At 49.4% G+C, this 11,763-nt stretch overlaps 1 long non-coding RNA gene across 1 annotated transcript; it reads left to right on the top strand.

Annotated features, from left to right (window-relative positions):
• Positions 1 to 4,533: 4,533 nt before the first annotated feature.
• Positions 4,534 to 9,113, top strand: LOC120608987 (uncharacterized). The gene is made up of 2 exons (XR_005654583.1): positions 4,534 to 5,607; positions 6,587 to 9,113. It is a non-coding gene; the product is annotated as an uncharacterized LOC120608987 (long non-coding RNA).
• Positions 9,114 to 11,763: the final 2,650 nt, after the last annotated feature.

Here is an 11,763-nt window from a genome sequence, read left to right as displayed (position 1 = left end):
AAAAATAATGGTAACAATAATGATAGTGGGAATAATAATAATATAACTGTAGATAAATGAAGATCAATGAAAACAGGGTGTTAGCTCGGTGATGTGTGTCCCACATTTACTTTCATTCCCTTGTCTTCTAGAATCATCTACTGACATCCCTCCGCTCAACTCCAGACGTTTAAAAATACTGTTGTATTTCCTGACGATATTTACTTTTCTCAGAGTTACCTTATCTCATTTCAGGTAAATTGTGGCAATCTTGTAAGAAGATATAGCAATGGATTTTTCGATCTTATAAATAAGAAATACTTTAAAAGTCTTGTGACTAAGAACTATAATGGAATTAAGATTTCAAAAGAGTGTGAAAAAAAGAAAGAAAGAAAAGAAATTAAATGTTTATAAATAAGAAATAAAACACGGGGGGAAAGTACCCGGTGCCGAGTCACACGAGGACCTCCACTCAGGGCCCCGCCTCTCCTGGGTCTGAGTCGATTCATCAAGCCCATCGCCCTGGTGGTCCATCTCTGTGTTGCGAATTACCCCAATTCTCGGGCCATGAAAGTAACCATTTTACTTTGCTCACTTATCTGGGGGATCGGGAACTTGGAAAGGGCTTGTTCGGGCATTTCTAACGTAAGGTCTTTCATGTGGCTGCCTTCAAATGGGGGATGGAGTTGAGACAGCTGTGGAGCGGGCGGCTGGCCGAACTCCCACACTCAGTCTCTCCTTCTCTCTCTCTCTATTTCCTCCTCTCCCCTTCTGTCCTTCTCTTCTCTCCTCCTGCCTTCTCCTCATTTGCCATGCCCCTCCAGAGCCCCCCATGCGGTCTCCCAGCATGCACTAGCTTGGGCTTCCTCACAGATGGCAGCATCGGGGGCAGCGGCCCGTTGTCACAGCCGCCCAGAGTTCTAGCACAAGCATCCCAGGGAGCCAGGTGAAAACTGCCTCATCCTTTCTGTCCTCACTTCAGACCTGCCATCTTTTATGGGTTACGAATGAGACATTAACTCTCCCAGATCCAACAAGAGTGGGGAGCTGGCCCCTGTCTGCTTGCGTCCCCCACTCCTCCAGGTCATTTCCCTCCTCGAGTGCCAGCTATGGCAGTCCCCTCAATCCGACCTCAATATCGATGTATTCAAGAAGAGGCTGAGAGAGAGAACAAGAGGGAGCGGATGACAGGAAGGTAAGAAATGAGATCGAACGAGGGGGAGAAGCGGGAATGCGGAGATGGGTCCAGATGCAGGGATCTGCTCTGAGAAGGTCCAACGGCAGCTGACAACTTTTCCCCAGTGGACGCCACCTCCAGGTCATTCGTTTTCACTTTCCTTTGTCTTTAAAAGGTCGAGTTACAACGACAAATGACGTAACTTAAATATTTCCCTTTTAGGATTTTTTTGTTCTGCTTGGTAGTGGTAGATGTAGTTTCAGTGGTGAACCAAAGTCAACAAACTACCCTTTTAATGAAAACGCTTTTTTGGGTCTAGTTCACTGCAATGGTGAAAAATCCCAGTCGGTGAATCGCTTCTCATTAAGTCCGGAGCTGAGTATCTGCCCAGATGACGTACAGTCAAGTCTTCCCAGAGAGTCTCACAGTTCTTCCTCAAACAACTGAATTTTCAGGGAGAACAGTGTCCCGGTGGAAAGCCAGTGGGTGGGGACTGGAGGATGGCACTTGTCCTGGGCAAAGGAGAGGGACCAGTACATGTGACAAGTTGATTCCTGAGGCGGAATCCTGGTCTATTGCAGGAATGCATGATCAGACTGGGTGATCAAGCCCAGTGTTTTCCAGGATTCTTTCAAGAGTGTGACTTTTCTTTGAAGTATCGAGATAGAAATCAAAAAGAAAGTTCAAATGGATGACTTATTCTCTTCTGTAGGATAATTGGCGGGTATAAAGTTAGTTTTCAGGAAAAAATATGCGAGCATCGATTAAGCGAACCCATTTTTATGATTCTACCCAAAATCATTGTCCAGAAATGAATTAGGTCACAAACGTGGGAAGGAATCACATGAACCACTTTTCCCGCTTCTTTTAAATAAATTTTGCAGCACACGTATTTTAAATATGTGAAACTCATCGAGATACGCAGATGTCGCTTTCTAAAGAAACCCTCTCGGACCTCGAGACCGCGGCCTTGTCCGAAGCGTCACAGACGGCGTGTCCATGCCCCAAGCGACGGCGTCCCCCGCGGACGTGCACGCCGCCTGCACACGCTTCGGCGTCAACGACAGCGTCGCTCAGCTCATCGACGGGCGACCGAAGGAAGGACAAGGGCTTCGCCGCACGCAGGCGACTCCGTGACCGTCACGCGGACTGAAGTGGGTGGAGACCAAACGGGTCTCAGACCCCGTGGCCGGAGCCAGCGCCTGACAGCTGGTTCTTCCTCGACAGACACTTCGACCGGGCTGAGGAAAGGCAGAGACCATGAAATCCGCTTATTTTCGCCACCTGTTAGCAGCCAAGTGTAGAACTAACCAGAAAAAGATGCTTCAATGACAAGGTCTATGGCCCATTCCAAACCCGGAGACAGGAAGGGAGCCTCTGTGTCACGCCGTCGGAGAAGGGCCTGCCCATGAAAAGGCACGGGACGCGGTGGTGGCAGCGTGGCTTCGTGGACATCCAGCCACGTCTCTGAAAACTCAGCCGTCTCCAAACCCAGAAACCGCTCACGATAGTACTGGTTCCATTTGCCTTGTTTTTAAATACTGCTCACAGTCTTTATCTTTAAAGATACCCAGTCAAGAAATTCTAGTGGGCAGGTCCGGTGACCTGTTTGTTTATTTGACCTGCCAACAGCATGATGGGAATTGAACTGTAAAGCCCAGACTTCACTGAGGAGGTGACATCCTGCCGTGCAGAGGGGCCAGGCATGGAAGCACCTGGTGCCCTCAGGCCCCATGGCCTACCAGCCGCGTGGCCTCGGCCAAGTCACTAGCCCCACGAGCTTCCCACCTGTAAACCAGCGATGACAAAATCACCCTTCCGGAGTTGTCCAGAGATTTCAGTAATATCAAGACGGAATGACCTCTACGACCTGGCCCTCTGTCACCGTGAGAGGCTATGCCCAACGACACCAGCTCGCTCCCAGGGAAAGGCGGGAAGGAATCACATCGAACGGGACAGGAGCTGAGGGAAGTCAGCGCTATTGATAAGATGCCATGAGCCCTTTAGCTGGATCATCTCTACCGAAACTCCTAAAACTAAGACTCTATGAATAAAACGCTCCCTGGAGCGGAGGTCACAAACTCAAACGCTTCCGGGGCCGAGCACCATCGTGTTGGTAAGAGACACTAGGCCTCTGTAGGGAGCAAGAGCAGGGTGTGCTGGAGGCCACGGACACCCGGGAGCCCGAGGAGGGGCCGGACACTCGCCAGCCGCTGGCCAGGCAGTCATGAGAAAAGCGAGCGCTGAAGTCACGGCCAGCTCATCTGGCCTCGTGTGAAACTGGCCTTTCCTTTTTCCCTCAAGCTAAACATTCCTGAAGCCAATACACTTGGAGATGAAGCCAAACCCTTCCCCATGGCTAAAGAGCCCTTGACGACCACTAAAGGGGTCTGAGCACGGCCCAGGGGACCCGGTGGGCCGGCGGTGGCGGCTTATCCCAGCTGGCTCAGCAGAGCCCAGGAAACGGCTCTGCCATCAGAACAGAGACTTCCGGGGGAACTGGGGAGTCAACGCAGCGCCGTGGTTGTCCCAGCACTGTTTTTATGGTTTCTTAGATAACACACAAGAAGAACAGTGTGTACGAAAACAATCGACACCAGCCTTAAAACAAGAGGCCGCCTCCCAGAAGCACAGACTGGCTGCGAAGTTAGAGAGAAATTCTCCTTAGTCTGTTCTTTCGTTGAGAATTTTATTCCTTAAGCCGGTAGCTCCCAAACGACCCAGGAATCTAGAGCAGAATAAAATGGCAGAAAATTTAATTTACCAACCTGTTTGGATTTAAAATTGTACATAGGACCTGGTGTGCGTGCGTGTGTGTGTGTGTGTGTGTGTGTAAAAGCAGCGGTGTGTGTGTGTGTGTGTGTGTGTGTGTGTGTGTGTGTGCGTGTGGTGTGTGTGCACATGCACAGAGTGAGATGGTACTAACGATCAATTAGAAACTGGTATCCCCAACTTCTTATTAAGTTCACAATTAGTGGTATTTTTTCATATCAGGATAAAAGTGGACATTTTGACTAGTTCAAAACACCTGATTCAGTGGAGACCCTGGGTGAGGTGGTGGCTTTTCTTACTCGGCTTCGGTGAGATCGGCTGTGGACGCAGCAGTAAAAGGTCATTTGACTATTTGCCCCTGATGTCAGAAGAAGCCTCGTGCCCCAGACTGCCAACATATGTTTACAGTTGAAACCCTAATCTAAAGATATGATTTTTAAGGAAAAATATATAAACGCCTATGTGTATATTTTTCCACCGGCATTTCCCTAGACTTCACCTCTTTGCCCGACCGCAAACTCACAACCGTGGGGCTGTCGGTTTCAGACGCCACAGTGCAGGTGAGTGGGTCTTCATACCTTTCTTCGGTCTACTACCGGGGTGGGGGAAACAGGAGGTAAGTGCCCTGGAATACAGCTCCTTATCTCGTTGGTGCAATTCGTTCATCTATTTCAGTCACATATTTACAGAAGGGTCAATGTGCCAGGGGCGGTGGTAAGCACAGAACCTGCGAGGCTGGGCGTCCGTGACCTTGCCCGCAGAAAGCTGTGCCCACAGCTGTAAGGAGCTGCTTGTTTTGCCAGCTCCTTGAGGACTGGCCCCGAAGTCAAGGCTGACGATTTTTATGGCCGCCTCCCCAGGGACGGACGGGCAGATGCCTGTGTTTGCCATGTGTATTTGATGACTAAATGAACCGATAGCACCAGGGACAGGACAGAGAGGGGCTGGACACACTTGGAAGACTTTGGGGAGACACGTTTGCGTCACGGGGTTTGCCCAACCGAATCCCCAAACTGCCGTAGTAATGACTGACCCCAGACGCTGACCCGCGAGGCTGTTTAGCCAGGAAAGTCTCCTCCGTGGAGGAGATGGACTTGTTCTGATTTACGACTCGCCCCACTTGCCTTGAATTCACAGGAGTGTGAGGAAATGCCTGGAAGTTTGAGACAATGAGTAAAATAAAATGGGAAACCCAGCAGAGCTCTTTGACAATGCGATAATCTGCTCGTAATACACAATGTGATAATCTGCTCCTATAACGGCCATCGGCAAGGGATGGAGGTGTTTCACACCTGTCTGGCCAGGCCAGGCAGCTCTGAGGAGGAGAACAGCCCGTGGTGAGGCCAGGCAGAGGGCCTGAGTCCTCCCACCTCCATGCAAATCTTTATGCATTAACTAGTAAAAATGAGTCACTTTGCTCCCTGATTCGGTGGCTCTGGGAAGAGCTGTCACAGTCTATTCGTATCCCTCATCTGTTCCTGGAACTTGTCACTACAGCGAGTTAACCCCACTGACACGTGTGATTAGACGGCTCTCTCCTGCATTTCGAACCGTGCCCAGCTTGCCTGTGGCCGGGAGCTCCCCGTGACGCCAGGAGTCACTGACCTATTTATCTACGCCCTCAGCTGCTGAGCTGAAAATGGGGGTTTGGGAGGAAGGACGGAGAAGTCACTGCCTCAGTGTGCCCACAATTAGTAACAGGAAAGCCCCAGAGGGGGAGAGAGACGGGGAGCCAGCCCTCTGCGGAGCCCGGGCATGGGGAGAAACCCCTAGGAAAGTTAGAAACGCCTTCTCAAAGACCAGAACAGGCTCTCTGCCCCTCGCCAGGAAACGTTCTCTGAGCCCTGAGCCGGAGGGACTTGCCACACGATCCCTCCCCCGCTGGTTAACCCAAGGCCCCCAGCTTCCACCCACTGGCCAGCCAGCCAAGCCACTTCCTCGTCTGCAAGGCACCCCCATTCTCAGCGAGGTCAGACCCCTCCTCTTGGTCTCCAGAAGCTCCTGGATGTCAAAGCGATTACAAATGTGACACCCCCTCCCCCGCTCCCGAGTGCAGGCAGCTCCAGGCATCATTGTCCTGATCAGCAGAGAAAGGAATCTCAGGAATTCACTGAAATGTCTGAAAAGTGAGAGGAACCATAATTTTAGAAAAATGCCAGTTCTGAGGTTTATGGAGAGAAATAGGGAAGAAAAAAAATCAATAAGTATTTCAGGAAAAAATGAGAAAGTCTAAGAAGACTTTCCCTCAGAGCTGCTGTTTAAAAGGATGAAGACGATTGAACGTCCATCTCCGCTCCCAGGTGGCCTGGAAGCCGGGTCCCCTCCGCTGCGGCAGGAAAGTCACCTCGGCTTCCTTCGCCTTGTAGTCACAGCAGAGCTCACACCCCCTCCTCTAAGGAAAAATGAGTGCTGGATGAGTAAGGCTCGAAGCCACCCACGGGGGATATCGGGCTCTGTCCTTGGTGAGGTGGGGTGACAGTCCTGAGCCGTCCCCCACGGAAACTGCTCCCCAGAAAGGAGCCAGGCCCTCTGGGTAGCACAGAACTGGTCCGCGTTTACCTTGACACTGGCGAATGCGCGTGTGGGGGTGGGGAGGGGAGTGGGGACCAGACGGAGCCACCGTGGGATCTTGTAAACCGGGAACACTCTGCGATGCAGAATGAGCGCGGTCACCAACACCGAGAGAGGAAGCGACAAGCAGAACGGGCCCGACAGAACCCCCGCTACGGACCGTCGCAAAGACCTGCAGGAGCAAAACGCGGCTTGGCAGCAAACCATCCGCAGCCGGCCGGAAGGAAATCGAACCAAAATGTAGGTGTTTGACGCCGAAAGTTATCAGATAGAAGAACAGACACGAGTCACCGACAGCCTTTCCAGAGGCTCCCCCTGCCATAGGGCAGGACCCCAGACACGGAGTGACAGAGGCTGGGACCTGGCTAGCGGCATGAGGACAGAGATGTATTAGTGTTATTCTGGATTATAGGGCGCCTATAGAAGACGCAAACCATCATATCGTCAATATGCCCAATATGATGGTATTTAGAGAATGGGGTCTTTATGGAAATCATTAAAGCTGAGTCAGGTGGGCCCCTGATCCGGGACAGTCAGTGTCCGTAGGGGAAGAGGAAATGGGCCAGCTCTCTCTGCCTCTGCCTCCGCCTTGTCTCTGTCTGTCTGTCTGTCTCTCTCTCTCCCTCTCTCTCTCTCTCTGGTTCTCATTCTTCCTAAGAATATGCAGATAAAAAGCCCACATGAGGACCCAGCGAGAGGACAGCCACCTACAAGCCAGGAAGCGGAGCCTCACCAGACACCTTGATGGTGGACTTCCAGCCTCCAACCGTGAGAAAGCACATGCGTCGTCAAGCCCTGGCCTGCGGTGCTTTGTTACAGCAACTAGCACTGACTAAAACCACTGGTTAAACGCTTCCTGCACGAATTCCATCGACGTAGTCAAACCCGAAGTTTAAGGATCATTAGTGACCGATTGCTAAGTTCTCTCTAGATCTGAGATCTCTGCAGGACCTAGAAGCGGGAGGGTGGCTAAGCGTTTGCAGGATTACCGAATCGACCGTAATAAACTCGTAATTAGCTTTGGCAAAATTGCAAGCTACTCACAGAGCCGTAACATATGACCAGTAATATTAATGGCAGTTACAGGAAACGTTATTCATTTCCTAATAACCACTAACATGCACTGATCACCACGTGTATAAGGCAGAGCTCTAATCACTCTGTGTATGTAGTTATGTTTATTCTTATAATAGCCTTTCGGCATTAGTTAGGTGCGATCACTTCCTTGTAGCAAAGGTGAGTAAATTGTCTGAGGCACAGAGAAGTTAGGGAACTTCCTCAAAGTCAGACAGTTCACAGAGGGTTGAGCCCGGACTTGAACTTGGCATCTGACAGTTGGGTTGCATCCGCCATCCTTTTCCTGGATGCCTCCGGCAGCTGCCGTACTACGAGTCACCCTAGGTCATTCTTCCGCTGAGACTGTGTGTTTTTGGCACACCTGCTATCTATCGTGATGTATTTTTATGTAAGGGAAATAGTGTGAGCTTCGCCTGGAAAAGCCCCTCAAAGTCACGTGTGTCCCCGTCATGTTTGCGGGGAACAAACACGAGGGAATGGCCTCATTATCTCAACAAGGGACACGGCCCGCTGACCGAACGCTTGGCTTGGCTTGGCGGCTCACCGTGGGGGATCGGCCTCGCCAAACCTACTGCTTGCTGAGGTTTCCTTTCCATTTGTCCCGCGAAAGTGTTCCTTCGTGTGGGTGCCGTAGCGTGCAGCCCACGGGCCGCCTGGCTAAGGCTGATTTCCAGTCGTCTCAGCCGGGAGGAAATGACACATGGGTGTCTGGTGGAACCGCGCACGCACATCTGAATGTGCGGTGTCAATGGCGGTCTTTGCTTCCCGATCGAGACGCTTTCTTGATAAGTCGTGATCCTCCGTGTGACATTTTACGAATGGAGAATCTTGAGAATGGTCGTCTGAATCGGGCATTCTCACCACAGCGACCATAAGCTTTCAGAAATTATGTGCGTATTTCCTTCTGCCAGGTCAGATTTTCCCACAACTATCTGAAACCATCATCTATGAGAGGATTCCCTCAAAAAAAAAATATGTATCTATATCTATATCTATCTATATCTATATCTATATCTATATCTATATCTATATCTATATCTATCTATATCTATATCTATCTATATCTATATCTATCTCGTAACACATGAGTAGAGCAGGCGAGAGATCACGCCACTGATGTCTTGCTTGTTATAAATAACGAGATGAGTTTATGAACAATGAGATGAGTCCAAAGTAACAGCAATCTAGGACATTCATCGAATACTTGGTACGTGCTGGTACTGTGCTAAGTGCTTGATTTTCATAAGTTCATGTGCTTTTCACCGTGTGAGGCTGACCCTGCCCCCGCCCACACTTGTCACACGTGTGCACTTGTCACACGTGTGCACTTGGCACTGGCGGTTGGGGTGTCTCCGCGGCAGACGAGCCACTGTTGAGAATCTGCTGCCTCTTTTTCCAAAGGGAGTTGGTTTTGTTGCAGCTTTGTCGGGTTTTTTTGGGAAGGGCAGAGAGACTCATCGTGATTCATCATGAGGTCGATGCCGATTGAGTGAATGTATATATTTAGCCCATGAATAAAAGTGGAAATAATTAGAAACCACGGTCCTTTTGATTCTTAGAAGCGTATACAATCTTTGAGCATGATTTCACAAATAAGGAAAACCCAAATGACTAAATCCCCTAGGAAGCCCTGGATTTTTTTTTTTTTAGACATTTCAAATATAATTTCCTTTTAAAATATGACCTCAGAAAAGAACGATTTGCCACAGAAAGGGAAAGAAGCATTGCTAGGAAGGTACAACAATGAAAATGGCAACAGGATTCTGAAGGACGAGAAACAAACCCAGCACCACGCAGCCTACGAAAACGTCACTGACTTTGCTGCCTAAAGGATGGAAAGAGAGCTCGCTCTTCTAGAGAATTCCGAAGTATCGATCGGATCGCGATCTTCATGATTCAGTCAGCCTCCAAACTCAGTCACAGGCCCACAGGGGAATCAGGCTCCTGTGGACCCCGAACCTCGAGTTAGGAGGAAGTTGGGGCGGGGAAGTGCAGAAACCAAGCGAGGGCTTCCGCTTGGCTTGGCACGTGTCCCCCTTCACGTCCTGTGCGCCTCTGTCTGCAAGGACACTGCAGGCCAGGCGGCTTTCCCCAGAAACGGAGGCTCGGGCGTCCAGTAAGGCAGAGAGAAACACCTGAGCCGAGAGCCAGCGGCTGGGCCGCCTGACCTCCCCGAGCCGCCGTCTAGGCGTGGTGGGTCCAAACCTGACATCTCCTCTCTTTCATTGTCGATTCCTGTTCCCAAAGCGTTCACGCTGACAGGTCCTTCTGTTAGGCTCCCTATTGACCCCTTTCCTGCTGAAATTGGAAGAGGACACCCGTTTAAAAGCATTCTCAAAGGAAGGCACACTTGAAAAGAAAGCGGCCAGGTGGCTCAGAAGTGCCCGGGGGGCGGGCAGGGAGCTCACCTGCCGGCCCACAGGGGGCAGAGCTCCTCTCACTTCCCGAATAAAGGGAACAGCCACCCCCTCACCCCAGCACTGGCCACCTTCTCCCCACGCCAGCCAGCTGCCCTGCAGAGGTCAATGTGCTCACCCCCCGGGGAGCTGGGGCCGAGGTAAAGTCCCCCTTCTGAAAAAGTCCGCAAACGGTGCTCTTAAGAGAGGAAATTCAGGGTAATGAGAAGCAAATCGAAAGACACAGATTAGTTTTAATTTTCGAGAAATCGGACGCGGTAAAGTTCCCCTTGAAGTCCGTACCTGCGGGGCTGTAAAATAAAAGGCAAAATGGGTAGAAATTACTTAAGATGCAAAAATGGCAAAGGGAAATATTGTTGTGGGTAAGCTATAAATGACTTTAGAGATTTGGGGACGCTAAATCATCCAGGCCAACTGAAAAACAGTCATTTTAATCTGAAGACGGCAAACCTCTCCCTGTATATTGCTATGTACTAGAACACCCTCTTATTAAATTATAGTGTTTTATAAGTAGTGAATAAAATTGGAATCATGTTTACTATGCAAAATCCCCACTACTTTTCAAATGGATGTGTATTTTAATATGAAATTGAAATTTAATATCGCCAGGCACTAAGCAATAAAACCAACCCACCTCGTTTCAAGCCCTGCTTAAATTATTTTTTGAATTTTGTATCTAATAACATAGCACAATAACACTGAAACAAGATTAACCCTGCGATACTGTTTGTTTAGGAAACCAAGAGTGTTGCTATGGAAACAGGAGTACTGCGTAGCTATGGAAACCGATGACAGTGTTGTAAATAAGGATACTGAAAGGGGAACCATGCAAACTTAACATACGAATTCTAAGAAAAGGAAGAGAGAATAAGGAGGGAGAGGGAGAGAGAATTACATTTTTTTTTTTGGTAAAAAAAATTTTGTAAAAAAAATGTAGTTATATGTTTTTCTGTCTCCTCGTAGGGTTTTGAAAGCTAAGTTTTAGAAACCTTGATTGTGTCTTCCATAATCTCCTAATTTGTCTCTTCTCATTAACTCTCCAAATCATAGCCTATTTTTTTTGATAACCTACTTAATGAAAAGATTCATTACAAATTGCTTTTGACTTAAATTTATTTTGATAGCATATTATAGGCCAACTTGTTTCGCTTCCTAAAACGGTTAACATGAGGAAAACAATTGCAGAAAACATATGTTTAACTTCTGACATTCTCTGAGTTTTTAAAGTCATGCTTTTTAAAGCCCTGTGCATGACGCCAGATGCAACTTTAAATTGGGCTAGCACAGGAAGATGAGCTCTGTTTACTTAATGCCATGGCCACCGGGAACCGTAACTGGAACTCACATTATCTTCTCAGTGACTCGTAACTCTGACTCCCCGGCTAAGGGTCGCTGTCCTGGAAGGCAGTGGCCACGTCTTCTTTGCCTCTGACATTCCCTTGGTGTCCAGGTGACTGCTACCCGCCCAGGAAGTACTCACGGAGGGAAGGGACACATACAGTTATACAAGCAGCAGGACATAGCAAAACAACATAGCACAGTCAGCACAGCCGAGTGGCCACGATTACGCGAGCTCGCCCGGGGTCACTGTGAGAACGCTGACCTTGTTCCCAGCTGAAAAGGCGAGTGACCGTGATAACACGAACGCTGTGAAATGGGCAAAACAAGCTCGAGAAAAGGAAGGAAGTCGGGGCTTGGCCATGACAATTAGGTGAGAGGTTCAGGGCTTGTTTCCACCCAGCGAGACTGGAGCATCACGGAGACAGAGGG

This window comes from Pteropus medius, unplaced genomic scaffold, assembly GCF_902729225.1.
Source record: "Pteropus medius unplaced genomic scaffold, Ma_sr-lr_union100, whole genome shotgun sequence".
In the NCBI taxonomy this organism is placed as follows: Eukaryota; Metazoa; Chordata; class Mammalia; order Chiroptera; family Pteropodidae; genus Pteropus; species Pteropus medius.
The sequence above is the reverse complement of the archived record's forward strand: the minus strand, read 5'-3'. Positions and strand labels throughout refer to the sequence as shown.